Source organism: Protopterus annectens, chromosome 3.part0 (assembly GCF_019279795.1).
Source record: "Protopterus annectens isolate FY-2018-M chromosome 3.part0, PAN1.0, whole genome shotgun sequence".
NCBI lineage: Eukaryota > Metazoa > Chordata > Ceratodontiformes > Protopteridae > Protopterus > Protopterus annectens.
In genome coordinates, this window is record NC_056731.1 from 1,235,353,332 (window position 1) to 1,235,370,831 (window position 17,500).

The window sequence follows — 17,500 nt, forward strand, 5'->3', positions numbered from 1 at the left end:
TAGGGTTGTCACATTTTCATATGTACAGGATGGGATATATTCTGGACACACCAGATTGTTTAGGCCAACACATACCCACGGTCAGCACAGGGTTTAGAACATTCATTATTTTCCTAGATGAGAGCCTGTTCCTGTAGCACTTTAGTTGCTTATTCTGTTTCTTGTACGATTTACGTATTTTACATCCAGAAATAACTGTTTTAGGCAACTGTTACATGAAGTATGGTACATAGTTATTTCCTACAATCACAGGACATTTGCCATTGTATCATTCTTGGTCAGGGCACACCTACCCAAACAGTGACTGTCCCTCACACAGTGGGTCAGGAGGAACCCTGTTTATGTCAGTGCCTTAATCACCTTATTTCCAAGTGCCACTATGCAACAGTGTACAATATATTCTCTCGATAATTCATGTGGGGAGACGTGCGTCACAGGCAGGTGTTTGATCCTGGGTAGTAGGTTCTGCATGACCGTCTAGAGGCTTAACAGTCTCGTGAACCACTACTGCACGTACAACTTGTGTCCAGATGTCTACAGGACTGGACATAGTGTCGTGATACCAAGTCTGATGTTTACACAGGATACTTATCCCATGAGGGATATCCAAAAATTGAACAAGACAATGACCGTCCATTCTTTTGGATTTACAAAAATGTGTTAAGGTTTTACATGCAAGGGGTACATAGTTTGCAATCCTGACACTGCCTAGGGTGACACTGCCTACTACATATGAGTAGTGGTCACTATGTGTAGATATGGCTGCGCCAAGCTAGTAGCCCGAGTATGGCTGGATTTGGTGGACGTTCAGGAATGGGGGGCGGGTTGTGTGCTGTGGAGGGGATGATGGGTATTCAATTATGCATCCAGGTGTGTTGCATTTGGATGGCCCAGCTCCATCCAGACCATTCTGTGGGTATGTGCCGGTGATGTTTCTGTACATGTTTATCGCACATTTTAATATTCATATGTTTGTGTGATTGTGTTCTACAGTATGGCCTGTCAGGTTGTATTGCGGATGTGTATGCTTGTTCTTTGTGTTTTTTTCTGATTCACCCGCTGCTCCCTCATACACCTCCAGTTCACCTATTGTGCATCCAGCACAGTCTCGCCTTTGTGGATATACCATTACCCCCCCCCACACACACACACATATTCCTGATACTCCATCTATCCCTTCTTTGGTTGATGGCCCATGGCACGGTCAAGGGAACACATTGCATACACTACATATGTCAGGTACCTGTATGGTTGTGAGGACTACCCTGGCATTTTTCACCTTCCACATGCTGTACATCACGCACATAGATACACGCAAATACTTAACTTTCATGACATGATAGGTACACTCGGGTAATACCTGTTCAGCTTTGACACATCCTGACAAGAACAGCTTGAACCGTATATGGGCGGATTTTGGCCGAATGCTCTGATCATTGGTAGGGTTGCCACCTTTTCATATGGCCAGGATGGGATATATTCTGGACACAAATCAGATTTTACAGGACAACACATACCCACGGTCAGTACTACGGATAATACTTTTGCTTTATGCCTACATGTTAGCTTATTGTTGTAGCAGTTTATATGCTCCTTCTGTTTTGTTTACTTGCTTATTCTATTTCTTGTAACATGTGGTATGTTACATATGGAAATAACTATTGTATGTGACTATTACATGCGATGTGGGAAATAATTATGTCATACAGTCGCAGGATATTTTACATTTATAATGGTTTTGGAATGGACACAACTGCTCAGCTGTGTACTATCCCTCACAATGTGGGACAGGCGGTAACCCTGACCATTGGGCTAGACGTAGCTATTGGCAGCATGCTAACATGATGCATTTCACTTCCACTTGGTATAACTATCTACACTGCGTTAGAATACGGGCACATGATTTTAAATGTCATTTGTTCGAGGGATGGAGACTTGATATTCGCTAACGTGCATTTGTGTTTGCTTCTTAATTTTGTGTTCGCAAGAATTGTCTTGCATGCTTTGCATATGTTTCAGTATCCACGGACACTGACAGGTGTGATTACTTTTGCAGGCAGATTCAAGCATTTTAGGTTGCACGTCAACAGCCGACATTTCCACTCCTCCGTGCGGCACTTCAACATGCCCCATGCACTCGTGCTCATTTCCTATGCACGTGGCTGTGGCATCAGCGCACCTTCATTAACATGCATATGGCACTACTATGCCATCTACATGCCGCACGGTCGGTGCAAACATAACGCCGGCCTTGTGCCGAGCTTCATGAATCCCGGGGTCTATCTGTCTATCTATCTATCTATCTATCTATCTATCTATCTATCTATCTATCTATCTATCTATCTATCTATCTTTCTATCTATCTATTGATCTGTCTAACTATTTAGTATATACTTTAATAGCTACATTTGAAACAGCCAAAAGGAGGAGGCAGAAGTGAAACCAAGATTCATTTATTCTGCAGCAATGAGTGCTTTGTCCGAATTACATGGACTTCATCAGAAAAAAACTGCCATTGTGCACACAATTCTTTAAATGCAACTAACAAGTCACATGTGAAGTTGACAAAGAAGAAGGTTAATTATTGTGCCCTATCAGTAATTTAAAGAGGCCTTTACAGTTTTTTGAAAAAAACATGCACATTGTTAAATCATAAAAATACAATCAATTTTTTGTGCAGCCCAAATACTTTTTAAATAAAAACTCTAAAGCCCCTATTACTAGTGAGCAAAATACTTTGCCAGTTATATTCTGTTAGCCAAACTTGTTCAGTTATTAAGATTTTTAGAAGCTTAGTGTGTTTTGCACATTAATAATAGGTGCTTTAGAGTTTTTACTTAAAAAGTATTTGGGCTGCACAAATGATTGTATTTTTATGATTTAACTTAACAGTGTGTATGGTTTTTCAAAAAACTGTAAAGGGCTCTTTAAATTGCAGAGAGGCACAAGAATTAACCAGCTTCTTTGTTAACTTGGCAATTGACTTGTTACTTGTATTTAAAGAGTTGTGTGCACAATGGCAATTTTTTCTGATGAAGTCCATGTAATTCAGATGAAAGGGCTCATTTTTGTGGAATAGAAGAATCTTGGTTTCACTTCTGCCTCCTTCTTTTGAATTCTTGGCTGGATTACTTTATTTTTTGTTACTTAGTTTTGGAATGGAAGGAAACATGTTAGGTGAAACTGAGAAGAAAAGCTACCAGTTTCAAAAAGAAATAAAAGCTTCTATTGGTAACCTTACATTGTTGGTTTACCAATTATCACAAGTAACCGCTGTTCCTCAGCCATAGAATAATCATCAACAAGGCAGTTTTCCTAACAGTGTGCCTTTCTCTGCTTTATCCCAAAGTACAAATGTTTCTTTCATCACCCCAGCTAAAAGAACTAATATTACCTAAACTTAAGGGGAGAATTTGCCAATGTATGGTAACATGGTTAATAAAGTAAATGAAGCAGCAATAACTGGTTTGCAGCTCCACAGGATCCACCAGTGCCATTCACATTTTTGCTCAGTGACTGGTTAAAGGATGGGGGTGAATGGAGAACCAGAACACAGGAAAGGAGAGAGGAATGAGGGACATTAGACCAGCAGCTAAAAGTATTCAGGATTTGCTTTTGAAATATAAAAGCTTCAGTTGGAGAATTGTTATTTAAAAGAATGTTTGAGCAGAAAGCAACTTCCCAAAGGACTACACTGTTGGAAGCATCCTTATGGACTTATAAAGGACTCTCCTTTACACTGTGAGTTGATTTCTTTATTTAACTGTCATGGTTGTGAGTTGCTTACTGTGTTAATTAATGACAATGAGAGAAAACTTTGTGTATTAAGTAATGATATTGCACGAGTGGATGATAGCATTCAGTCAGATTTGTTACTTGAATCTAAAATTCACTGGTACAAAAATATTTTTGCCACTGTTGATGGGAGTATTAGTGAGTTAAAAAATAAGAAGGAAAGAAAGTTAAACAGAGACAAGACAGAATATGGGGTCACATCCCTCCCATTTATAGAAGGTCATGTAGCAAGTAATGGTACAAACAATGCCAACAATGTTAATTCTGATACCTACATGGATGAAACAGGTGACAATAATACATTTAAAGATGTAGCTGACCTTTTAGAGTACCCCCTTTGATGAGGTCCTAGAGGTTATTGAACAAAAGAAGGGGAATTACAGACAACAACAACAACAACTGCAAGCTGGGCAGGACAGAGGGAGGGGGAAAGGGAGAGGTAAGAGGAGATTTTAAAAGTTGTTTATAATTCCAAGGGAGACTTTAAAAATCTTTAACTATAGTGATGCCCCAGTTACTAGTAAATGAGTGACCTACTGAAGAAAGGTTTCACCTTTGTCCCAACAAGAGGGACTGATGTAGTAAAAACATTGTTACTACTGAAACATTTTTTGTAGGAAACTTAGACTTTCTTTTTTGTTTAGAAGTAAAAATACTTATACATTTTCAGGCATGAGAAGACCCAGTACCTTTATTCCACCTATACGTCCTGTGATTGGTATTTTTTGAAAAACTGTACAAAAGTGATATCAGAGTCATGAAAAAAGACAAAAACATGCAAGGGATGCATTCTAATCTTTCAAAATGGGAAGAACTACTGAGTAGCATTGGTACTGAAAAAATATAAGAGTGATGAAACCTGATAATGGTGGGGAGATAGTTGTGATGAATTCAAATGATTAGATTAGCAAAATGTTCTCTTTATTATACACTTATGCAGAAATTTCAAGGAACAAGTTAAATAGCTCATAAAAATATAAATTTGATATTAGATGACATTTTTTTTAACCAAGAGAATTCAATTGATGAGTATAAGTTTTTGAATGTCCCCTGCCCTAAGATATCCACCATATTCAATATCCCAAAAGTTCATACTTACCTAGAGCAAGCTTTAACTGTTTTCATAGTTATTTACTGCATTTTTTATTATCTGCACTTAAAAGTACATTTTAGTCGAAATTAGTCTAATTCAAGTTGAAAAGTGTTTGTTTGCTGTTTAATTTAATTGTTTGGCTGCCCACTAAAGTGTGCTAGCCTGTACTACTGACTTATAGCCTTTTCTGCATTTAGCGCGGAGTTGCCACTAGAGCACCATCGGGCAGCGCCGGTTAAACAAGGTTAAACTATTTCTGGCTCTGTAAAGTCTGCTCTTCATTTTTCCCTTAGAACTGCTCTACTTGTAATCTAAACAGTCTATTCTCTATCTGTAAAGCTCAGCACTTGTTCCTAAAGCATTTTTTTAGTCAGGTAAAGCACTTCTATATTATACAAAGTACTTCACTAGCTTAAAACCCCCTTGAGTACCCACTTCCCTATAGGTCCTTTCTGACTCAGTTACACAGCAAACTTTTTCATTTCTTCTAGCATGTCAAAGGGTCAGTTGCTAGCATCCTCTCCTGCTCAGCTGGTGAATCTGGGAATATTGAGGCAATGTTACAATTGCCTCATGTACACAGACAACCCTCTCCTCCTCCCGCAAAACACAAATCCATGCGAGAGATGCAACTATATAGCCAAACTGGAGGCTGAGCTCTCTCAACTCAGGACTGGCAAGACCAGACAGGAGGAGAAGGTAACCACACACACCATAAACCCAGTCTCACATAGAACTATCACAACTACAAATCAAACACATAAACACTCAAAGACATACTCGGAGGCACTGATCAAAAATCTACCAAAACAGCAGAGGCCTCCAAAGCAGACACCCAAACAACTGCTACCTCATGACATAACACAAGCAACACATAGATCGCAAAGTCAGTGTGCAAATCAGTCACAGCCCTTAAGGCCAAACACAGTGCCAGACACACTTGTCATAGGTGACTCCATAGTCAGACACACTGACGTCCCACTCACCAGACTGAACAAGGAGAGGGTCACAGTAAGCTGTCTGTCGGGCGCTAGAATCCGCCACATAACACAAGCACTCAGGTCACTCCACAGCAAGTACAAGTATGACTTAGTCATTGTCCATGCCGGTGTGAATGACCTGAGACGTATCTCCCTGCACTACATGAAAAGAGACATAAAGGAGCTCTCAGATTATGTAGCCCAGGCTGGTATGACCCTGACCCTGAGCAGTATCATACCTTCACCAAGAATGATGCCACAATACAGAGACAAAATGATCAGTTGTAATAATTGGCTTAATTTCTGGTGTCATTCTAAGGGGATCCAATGTCTGTCTGCCTGGAATGACATGCTTGACAAGCCATGCTGCTTCGCAAGGGACGGCTTGCACCTGTCACCCCTGAGTTTCCAGATATTGGCAAAGGCTCTTGCCACCCCCATAGTGCCTTTTTTAGACAAGGCTCAAATTCTAAACCCACTGCCCTAGAAAACAATAATGGAAAAAAACTAAGGGTAATGCTGCTCAATGCCAGAAGTCTAAATCTCAAGATGCACACCCTCGAAGCCCTCCTCAGTATGGAGAACATCGATGTCTGTGCTGTGACAGAAACCTGGTTCAAGGCTCCTGAGAGCACCCCGGCACTATCAGGTTTTACCTCATATTCTGCGTTCCGGCCCCAAAACCCGAACCGTACCACAAAAGGAGGGGGAGTATCCATATTCATCAAGGATACCCACACCTCCAGGCTGGTGGCAACTCACGAAGCATCAGAGACCATTCAGGTGCAATTAACCATAGGCAAAACTGCTCTACAGTTTGTAGCATGTTACAGGCCACCCTCTCAAACTCAGGAACCCCACACAGCCTTCCTGAAGACACTGGAGAGTATAAATGTCTCTCCAAACACCATCATATTGGGTGACTTCAACTACCCAAACATAGACTGGGAACATTACTCAAGCCCCAATACCCTAGCCCAAAGGTTCCTGGAGTTCATAAACTCAAATGCTATGGAACAACTTGTCACCATTCCACAAGAGGTGAAAATATACTAGACCTGATCATCACAAACATGGGGACAAAATGCTCCACACCGAAATATATCCCTCATTGGTGAGATCAGACCATAAACTAATCTCACTGGAGATCCACATCCCACCCCCACCCCCAACAAAAGACCACAGTGAAGAACTTCTCAAAAGCCAACTTCACACTTCTTAAGACTGGTGTGGTATCCTTCAAGGCCCCTGAGCCATTGGAAACCACAACCCACGCTGCTGAATCCCTTACAAATGCTTTCTACGAGCACCTCCAGGATTGCATGGATCAAGCAATCCCAAATAAAATCAAGACCCTTTCCACCAAAGGCAAGCGCCCGATCTGGTGGACCCCAGCCATAAACAAACTTTACAACAAGAGGAGAAAGCTACTACAAGATGGAGCAAAATCCCTAAAAGGGAAGACATCTCTGATCAATATTAGTAAAAAACTACGATCACTCATAAAATCATCCAAGGCCAACTTTGAGAGAAAAATCGCCAAGGACTCAAAAGACAATCATAAGGCCTTCTTTAGCTATGTTAGAAATCTGGGTGGAAACTCCCAGATATGCTCAGAATTAGTCCAAAATGATACAAAAAAAAACTGAACCCACAGACATTGCAAGCATACTGACAGGTTCAGTGAAAATTTCTCCCCTCCCTCCCCCCAAAAAAGAGAAATATCTATCCCAGCAGAGTGTAGCCTCCCAATCATCTCAAATGCCCAGGTGAGAGCTGCTCTCTCTAAAGCTAAAAACACAGCATCAATGGGACCGGATGGTGTCCCCAGCTGTGTGCTACACGAACTCAATGAGGAACTAAACCCGCACATAAGGCTGCTGTTTAATCTTAGCCTTACCACAGGATACGTACCCAAAGAGTGGCGTACGGCAACTGTGGTCCCACTCCACAAAGGCGGTGCTTCTACGGACCCTGGTAATTACTGCCCCATAAGCTTAACAAGCCTGGTCTGCAAAGCTATGGAGAGGATCATAATGGAACTCATAAATAAAGACATAGGGGACCTACAGACATTGGATCCTACCCAATTCGGCTTTGTCAAGGGCAGATCATGCCTCTTGAACTTGGTCGACTTTTAGAAACAGTCACCAAGGCCATTGATGAGGGTAAGGCAGTTCACACAGCCTACCTTGACCTTGCAAAAGCTTTCGACACAATACCCCACTCGGGTATCATAGAAAAGCTCACCAGCTTAAATGTAAACCCATATGTCACAAGATGGGTTGCAAACTGGCTCAAGGACAGAACCCACAGGGTTAGAGTTGCTGGTGCCATGTCAGACTCCAAGCCGGTCACAAGCGGTGTCCCACAGGGCTCAGTCCTGAGCCCCCTCTTGTTCAGCATCTACTTTTCAGAAGTGCAGGCAAACATAGGAGGATTGTGGCTGACAAAGTTTGCAGATGACTGCAAACTGGGCGCCATAGTTGGAAATCCATCAGACACAGATATCCTTCAGAGAGGTCTCATAGAAACGGATAACTGGTGCCAGAGCCATGGCCTTAAGCTAAACACCAAAAAATGTATAGTCATACCCTTTGGTAAAAACAAGGTAACCCCAAGTTACCACATAGGTGGCAATCCATTAAGCACAGAAGAGGTTATCAGGGACCTGGGGACCCAAGTTGACAGTAACCTTTCTTTTGACACTCACATTGCCAAAGTAGTTAGGAGGACCTTTTACATTGCCCACCTGATTATGAAGGGATTCACATCCAGATCAAGGGAGGTCATTGTTCCCCTGTACTCTTCCCTTATCAGACCAATGATTGAGTACAATGCCCCATTCGGAATGTATCTTACCCGACACCTGCAGCAATTGGAAAGACCCCAAAAGTTCCTCACCAAAAGGATAAAGGGGCTCAAAAATATGCCATATGCTGCCCGACTGAAGAAACTCCAGCTCTATTCAGTCGCATACCGTCTGCTCAGAGTTGACCTGTGCCTGACATACAAGGCCATGTCCAACCTGGAATTAATGGACATGCTCCACCTCAAAAAATCCAAATCCACCAGAGCCACAAGAGCAAGAGACTTAAACCTCAACACAGATATAAATAGGACGTGCTGGAGGGACAGATTCATCAAGCAGAGACTCCCTATGCTGTGGAACAGAATCCCGGTCCATGTGAGGCCTCACTGGCTCTGTTCAAGAGGAATCTTGACCAGTGGATGGGAGATCGTAGGTTTACCCCAGGGATCATCTCTGTATCACTGCTGGACAGAGGCATGGCAAACTAATGGGTATAGTATTCTTCAACCTAAGGGGTGGTGAAAGCCACACAACTCTGGCTAGGCTTATAAATGCCCTAGGGCAGATAGCCTAGTATGAGCCTATGAACCTAAACATCTCTCTTATGTTCCATTGTGGATGCAAAGATGTATATTATGTTCCCTCTGGCTAAGTATATTGACCAGAGTATCAAGGGGATATTGTACAAATTTGCTTATTTATTTAAGGACTCATGGGATTTTTTTTATCAAAAATAGCTAATGGGATTTACTCTGATGACCTTTGGTTTGTTACTACCAGTGTCGGTGATATGTACTCAGCAATTCCCCCATCATGAAGGACTGGAATTGTTTTTTGAGTTCCTGTCAGAAAACTCAGAATTAACTTCAGCTAAGTTGTCCATACTGAGGTCATTTATGGAAGTGGTCTTGGAAAATAATTTTTGCATTTTTGAAAATCAGTTGTTCTAACAGACCCAAGGATTGGCAATGGGGGAAATATGTGATCCTATTTTTGCCAGTATTGCTCTTGTCCAGTGGGAAAAACTTCAATCATTCAGTTCTAAATTCAAAGATTCTTGGGTTTTATATGGTGGGTACCTGGATGGTATTATTTTTTTTTTGGAGAGGCAACCTTCATAGTCTGAATGAATTCTTCCATTATTTAAATTAAACTACCAGGTTTTTTAAGGTTTAAAATGGAGGTCTAGGAACAAAAAGTAAACTATTTAGATGTGAGTATTTGCAAGAACACAGTACTGCACAGGTTTGATTCAACCTTATTTAGAAAACCAATACACTCAAATTCCCTCCTATATTATGAAAGTTGTCACCCTATACACAAAAAGAAATCCCTTGTGAAGGGACAGATGTTAGGATGGAAAGAATGGTCACAGATTACCAAGTATATGTAAAAGAATGTGAAAAACATCAAGGTATATTAAAGAAGGGGTTACTCAGAAACTTTCATAGAAAACATTGTTTCTGAAGTGTCTAGAAAGAGGGAGCAGGGAATGTTCAAACCATTACTTGGGTCTGGTGCAGAATATACTCCTTCTGGGCCTCAGATAATATTGCAAGAACCAAATGAACAATTTTATAGGTCTTTGATCCTTTTCTGTAATGTACAGTTCAATGAGATACAGGGTATTATGAGGATAAACTGGAATTTATTCAAAGTTGGCTAGGAATATCTGAATATTGTAGGTGACTAGCCTTGTGTCATTTATAAAAAAAACATCAATTTTAAGACATTATTTGAACTTACCCATTTAGTAAAAAGAGAAGAGTGTATGGTGAAGTGTGGAAACTGTTCTCAATGTAAATTTATGCCAGAAGGGGAGAGATTCAAGATACCAGGAATGGGTTATGTTAGCTTAACAAAAAGATATTTTTGTTACTCAAAGGGAGTGGTGTACATGGCAAACTGCCAATTATGTGACAGTTATTACATAGGAAAAACTAAGAGAGCATTTAAGAACAGGATTTACCAGCATCAATATGACATACATAGACAGGATGAAAAAAATGCACTTAGCAAACATATAAATTCAACCCTAGGCATTATTTTAAATATTGCATTATTATGTTGAGCTAGGCCCCAGAGGGGGACCAAGTGATGATTATTTAGAGTATAAAGAACATCAGTGGCAAATTGGATATAATACCATGGAACCAAAGGGTTTAAATGAGAATCTTTCCCTAGCCAGCTTGTTGAGGCTGAAGTCTGCCTATTATTTGTAATTATTTTTGGCAAGGTTAACCTTCATACAGGGACTTGAATAATCCTTACCTAATAACAGTATGCAATGGTTATGTGTTTATGTTAGGTTTTCATTTCTTTATATTTTTCTTATTGTTATTTTGATTTATAAAGTGTGTGTGTGTGTGTGTGTGTGTGTGTGTGTGTGTATATATATATATATATATATATATATATATATATATATATATATATATATATATATTTACAAACACCTGTGAATTATTTATATGGACATGGCTGTACTGTTCAGAATACAGGTTGCTGGGGGGGTATTTAAGTATTCATAATTTGTCAGTTATAATTTGTTAGCTAAGCTTATTCAATCTCACATAGCTACAGACTCCTCAAATCCACACTAACAGCTACCTCAACATGTACCTTACTCACACATCCATCATTGTAACCCTTACTCTCCATGTACACATTACCTCTTACTCCCACACTACACCCACAATACTGCCTCATCACACCACTACCAACACTAATCCTAATCCACACTCACCTGTAAACCTACACATACTCCCCTCTATCCTTCAAACACATCTCAACATACACATCCCAATACACCCTTTAACTATACAAAAAAGCAATTAACCATTCGTAAAATATCACCTTTTGTTCATTAGACTAATTAAACTTACAGTACAAACTACCTCTAATCTAGCACTATGTGGAGACATACACTCTAACCCTGGCCCACCCAAGCACACAATCCACACAACCACACTACATTTAGGAAACACATCTCCCCAACTACTCAATAAAGCCAATGACCTCCTAATACTAAACATTAATACTAGAAGCATCAAAAATAAAATCCTAGACCTACATGCAAATATTTCACTGTACTCTACAGACACAGTCCTGCTCACAGAAACCATGTTAAAACCTGACATATCTAACAGCAAAATAATTTCTCCAGGGTATAACCTCCTACATAAAGATCATATATCAAAAAAAGGTGGTGGCATTGCTATCTTATTCAAAGACCACCTAAACTTAGAAAATCAGGATCTGGCATTACCAACATCTGGAACAGCAGAAATTATATATTCCAAGCTACATATTAATAAGAAAAAAAATCAACTTAATTGGCTGCTACATTCCCCCAGGTGATAACATAGACTCCTTAGAAAATCTAGTACATTGGGTCTCAAACTCTCTCCCCCAAGAAACTATGATAATTGGTGATTTTAATATTGACTGGCTAACTTGTAAATCCAATAACCCCACTAACTTTATTAATCTTCATGGTTTTACCCAATTAATCCAGTCTACAGCCAGAGTTGACAAAATATCTAAGAGGCATTCAATCCTTGACTGGATGCTAACTAATAAACCTGAGCAAATTACCCATTAAGGCAGCCTACCAGATAGCCTAAGCGATAACTCACCTACCTTCCTAACCAGACAACAAACCAATGTAACCAAAACCACCTTGTACCATGAAATCCACAACAAAAAAAAAAACTTCAACCCCAGTAACTTTATAACAGCACTGAAAAGATGCAACTGGCTCCCTCTACATACTTTAAACCTAGATGAGGCTGTTTCATACTTTGATTCCACTTTCTTTGAAATTCTAAACTGTCATGCTCCCCCAGAACCATCAAAATCAAGCCAACTATGCCCCATGGTTAACCAAGGAGACTAGATCCCAACTAAAAACAGGGACAAAGCCTGGTCAAACTGGCATAAAATAAATACCCCTGCTGTTAAACAAAAATACTTAGAACTTAGAAATCTGACAAAACAATTGATCAAACAGGACAAAATAAACTATTATCATGACACAAAAATTAGACACCAAAACCATCCTAAGAAATTTTGGACAGCCATCAACAAAGTATTACAGCCAGGAAAAACTAGCACCCCTACCCCTGTAAATACTTATAGCTCAACCAATATAGCAACCCAATTCAACAAATATTTTACAGAATCCATTCTAGCCATGGCTACCTCACAAAATCGGTCCACAAACAGTAAGTTACCTAATAACAACACTACAGAGCAGCTTTTCACACTACAACCTGTTTCTACACCAACAATCAGAAAACTACTTAGTAAACTAAAACCAACATCCCTCTCTGCCGATAAACTACCTTCCAAATACTTAGAAATAGCTGCTGAGGCAAGTGCATATCCAGTAGCAATAATTATAAACTGCTCCATTAAAAAAAACCTAGTCCCCCAACTCTGGAAAATCTCATACATTACTGCACTACATAAAGGGGTCAATTCCAAAGAATTTACCAATTACCACCCAATTGCGATTTTATCTCCCCCTCTCCAAAATCCTTAAATGATGCATCCATACTCAAATTATGACCCACCTTAAGTCAAATAATCTACTTACCACAACCCAACATGGTTTTAGACCTTCCCACAGCACAATTACCGCCCTTACATCTTTCACCCCAACAGTAAACACCCATAGAAATAATGGAGACTTCTTCTTAGCTATCTTTCTTGATCTCTCCAAAGCATTTAACATGGTCAGTTATGACAGACTAATCAACATTCTTTCAAAACTAAATCTTAGCTACACCACTATCTCTTGGTTCAGAAGCTACTTAACTGACAGACAGCAGGCTGTTAGATGGGATCTTGAACTCTCAACTCTACTACCTGTTTCTCTAGGAGTCCCACAAGATGCCATCTTGGAACCCATGCTGTTTTCTTTATTTACCAACAAACTTCATACAGCTACACTACAGACCTCAGTCATCCAATATGCAGATGACTCTACACCTATTTGCACCTATTCCTCCCTCCTTGAACTGCAAACAACTAACTCAAGCCTCCTTTCTCTCTGTAGAAAACTGGCTTACAAACTCACATCTAATATTAAATCCCACAAAACTAAACTCCTTATCTTTCTACCCACACAGTACACAACTAATAACCCAACATTTAACATCACCTCCACTAACAATACAGTCTTTTCTCCAGTCAGCCACACCAAACCGCTAGGGGTGGAAATTGGCAACAACATGAAATTCGACAAACATATATCCCTATTAAAAAGGTACACAAAAAGCTAAGTTTCTTATATAGAAAACAGCAATTCCTAACAGATAGCATCAGGGCCATGACAGCTTGTACTCATCTCATCTCTATCCTGCTCTATGCCTCCCCTATTCTCACCAACATTAGAAAATCAGAACTAGCCAAGATGCAAGCTTGCTACAATAAAATAGCCAAATTCACAACTAATTCACCTGTTAGAATACATCACTGCATTCCTCTCAAACAGCTTTCCTGGCTAGAACCTCTCCACCTCCCACTATACAATCAACTCACACTAGCCCATAACATGCTTTACTTGCCAGTCAAAACACCATCCCTTCAAAACATACTACACCCTTTCACCAGCACAAGAGTTCTTAGATCCAACCACAGACCTCTACTACAATTTTCTAAAGCCAGTAACTCTGCAGGTGAATCACTCTACAGCAATATCATTGCTAAACAATGGAATAGACTTCCCCCAATATCATAATCTTAACTTCCTGTACCTCCTTCAAATCAGCGCTAAAATCACATCTGCTAAATTCTCATCTCTGTAGCTGTGACAACCCCAGATAACTTTTAAAACCCTTGTTTTGCTTTCTGTAATTTTCCTCTCCACCATCACCTACCATTCAATCCTGTCACCGCTCACTTCCTCAACAGTCCTAATGCTGTCCCTCCTCCTCCTTACCACCCCTCCCTTGACTACTTCTTCAAAACCTACTAATCAAGTCATCCAATTCCTTCTCATACGTTGATTCCCTATGAGCTGGGCATAAATCATAATTTATGTAAACTGTCTTTATACTGAAACTACAGCATATAAAATGTAATACTCAGCTAAAGCTCATATGGCTAATTTTTACAACTTGACTACTGAGATATGCATTAATACCAATCGATCTTCACCAACTTGTCTCCTGCCAAATAATTTGTCAATGCATTTGTCAATGTTTAAATCAGTATTTTAATATTAATCAATGTGCACTTTCCCAGTTAACAAATGTAAAATAAAATAAATAAAATAAAATATTAAGGCTTTTAGAGGCTTAGTGTGTTTTGCACACTAATAATAGGTGCTTTAGAGTTTTTACTTAAAAAGTATTTGGGCTGCACAAAAAATGATTATATTTTTATGATTTAACTTAACAATGTGTATGTTTTTTCAGAAAACTATAAAGGTGTCTTTAAATTGCAGAGAGGCACAAGAATTAACCAGCTTCTTTGTTAACTTTACATGTGACTTGTAGTTAAAGAGCTGTATGCACAATGGCAGTTTTTTTCTGATGAAGTCCATGTAATCTGGAGAAAAGCGCTCATTGTTGTGGAATAGAAGAATCTTAGTTTCACTTCCACCTCCTTCTTTTGGATTCTTGGTTGAATTACTTTATTTTTTGTTATATTTGAAACATGTTTCATCTGATTGTGTGATGTTACAGGAGTGCTGGTTGCATTGACTGTTCTGAATATGTTTTAAAATTTGTATAGGGCAAAACCATTCAACTGTTCCAGTTTTAATAAACTTTTTATGTGGTTAACATATCTAAGGTCACATTTTTGGAGTGTTGTGGCATCTCCTTATGGAGTCAATATTATATCAGCAAAAAGTAAATGCACTGAATACCTCTTCATTGACCCATTTTCAGTGAAACTGAAACTCTATTAATGATTTTTACATTGAAATTTTTCCCATGGTAAGTAACCAGTGGGCCAGTTTAACAACTGCATAAAAACAGAAACATTTTTAACATCCACCCTAGTGGGGGGTAAAGCCCCCCACCTCCATAACTAAAAATACCAGCTCTGAGATTGCACTACAGTAGAGAAAAGGGCAAATTCCCAAAGATGGCCAACTGGTTACTTATCGTGGGAAAAATTTCGATGTAACGATCATTCACGGAATTTTGTTTTCACTGAAAATAGGTCAATGAAGAGGTATTCGATGTATTTCCTTTCTGCTGATATAATTATAGACCCCAATTTATGCACTTATAATTTGATTAGAGATTTAATATGTTGCAGTGGTATATCAGTAGACTGTGCTTATTTTAATGACATTATTTCTGTTTTGATGGAATTCATTTAATAACCAGTAATTTTACTAATTTTATGCAAAATATAAAATTATTCTTGTTTCTTAGTTTTATATAATGATTAGTAAGTCATTTGCATAAACTGGATAAGAGATGGGTGTTTCTTTAATTTGTAAGTGGTAGATGCCCTGATGTTGTGAATTTGCCTTAAGAATGATGTTTAATGCCAATGGGAGGACATATGTATGGCTTCTAAATATGCAACAAGGTCCTGAAGATTTAATATTTTTGTTTGGAAGTGTTTGCATGGATAATTTTATACCCAAACATACTCCATATTATGTTTCTCTTGTAGACAGCAGATGTTATAGTAGGACAGAGAAGAAAGAGGTAGCTGGAAATATATGTTTTGGGAGTGTAATGAATTGACAGGCATTCAAAATTCCCCAGAGAATATTCTATCAGAAATATCATGTGCAACTAAGGAAATGATTATTTATTTATTTATTTATTTATATGAGCTGGGATACAGGCAATGAATCAATTAGATATATGAAGGCATTGTAAGCTAACTTCTGGTGGCTGCCAAAAAGGTAAATACTAGAAAATAGAAATCAAACTCTAAACCAAATGTATTTGAAGTAATGACTAGTGTAACATAAATAAAAGAACTGGAAATGGGATCTTTGGAAAAGGGTTGGAAAAAATTACATAAAAGAAATGGAAGTGGAGGGAACAATACATGTAGAATAATATTTTAAAGGTTTAAGGGGAGGCAGGAATTAATTTCTGTAATGCTGGATTGATGATAGTTGTATAAAAAGATTAGTGATATATAATATTTGTAACTTTGAATAAGTTAATGTGATTTATTTTATTTTATATAAATGTATGTTTGTCTATGCTTTAAATGATAATTCAAAAAAGGTATTAAAAATAATGGTATTTAATGCAAGGATGAATATGATATGGATAAGGGCATTCTTGTTACACCCCTGCTAGCTGTTTTATTTTTGAAGTGCATAAATAAATAGACACAATGTAAAGAACAGATTTGAGCACTGTTTCAAAAATTGTATTTAAAAATGTTAGAACATTTATTTTTTCCTAATAAAATAAACATGCACTGCCTATCAGTAGTCTTCTCAAATGCTTAAATGCTATTAGAGCTAGATCAGTATCATGCTAGTATACTGCAAATTTTGGACAAAATGCAGGATGTTAGATTCTAAACATTTTTCAAACAAAAAATATGTCAGCAACTATAAACTCAAAGTAACATGAAGACTTGAGTTTGTTTTAGAAGTTGTTGTCTAACTATTGATGAGCTGTGCAGCCATTTTGTAACTTGCATTTAATAGCATGATGTGGTGATAATTATTTGCTAATGGTATGTCTTTCTGTAGTTTTATTATTATAAGAGCTACAGGACTAAAACAGTTATCAGGTGTTGCATTGGGTACTGAAATCTATTGAATTAGTTTTACTAAATCAGGAACTAATACATACAGATATGTTTTACAAACTTCTT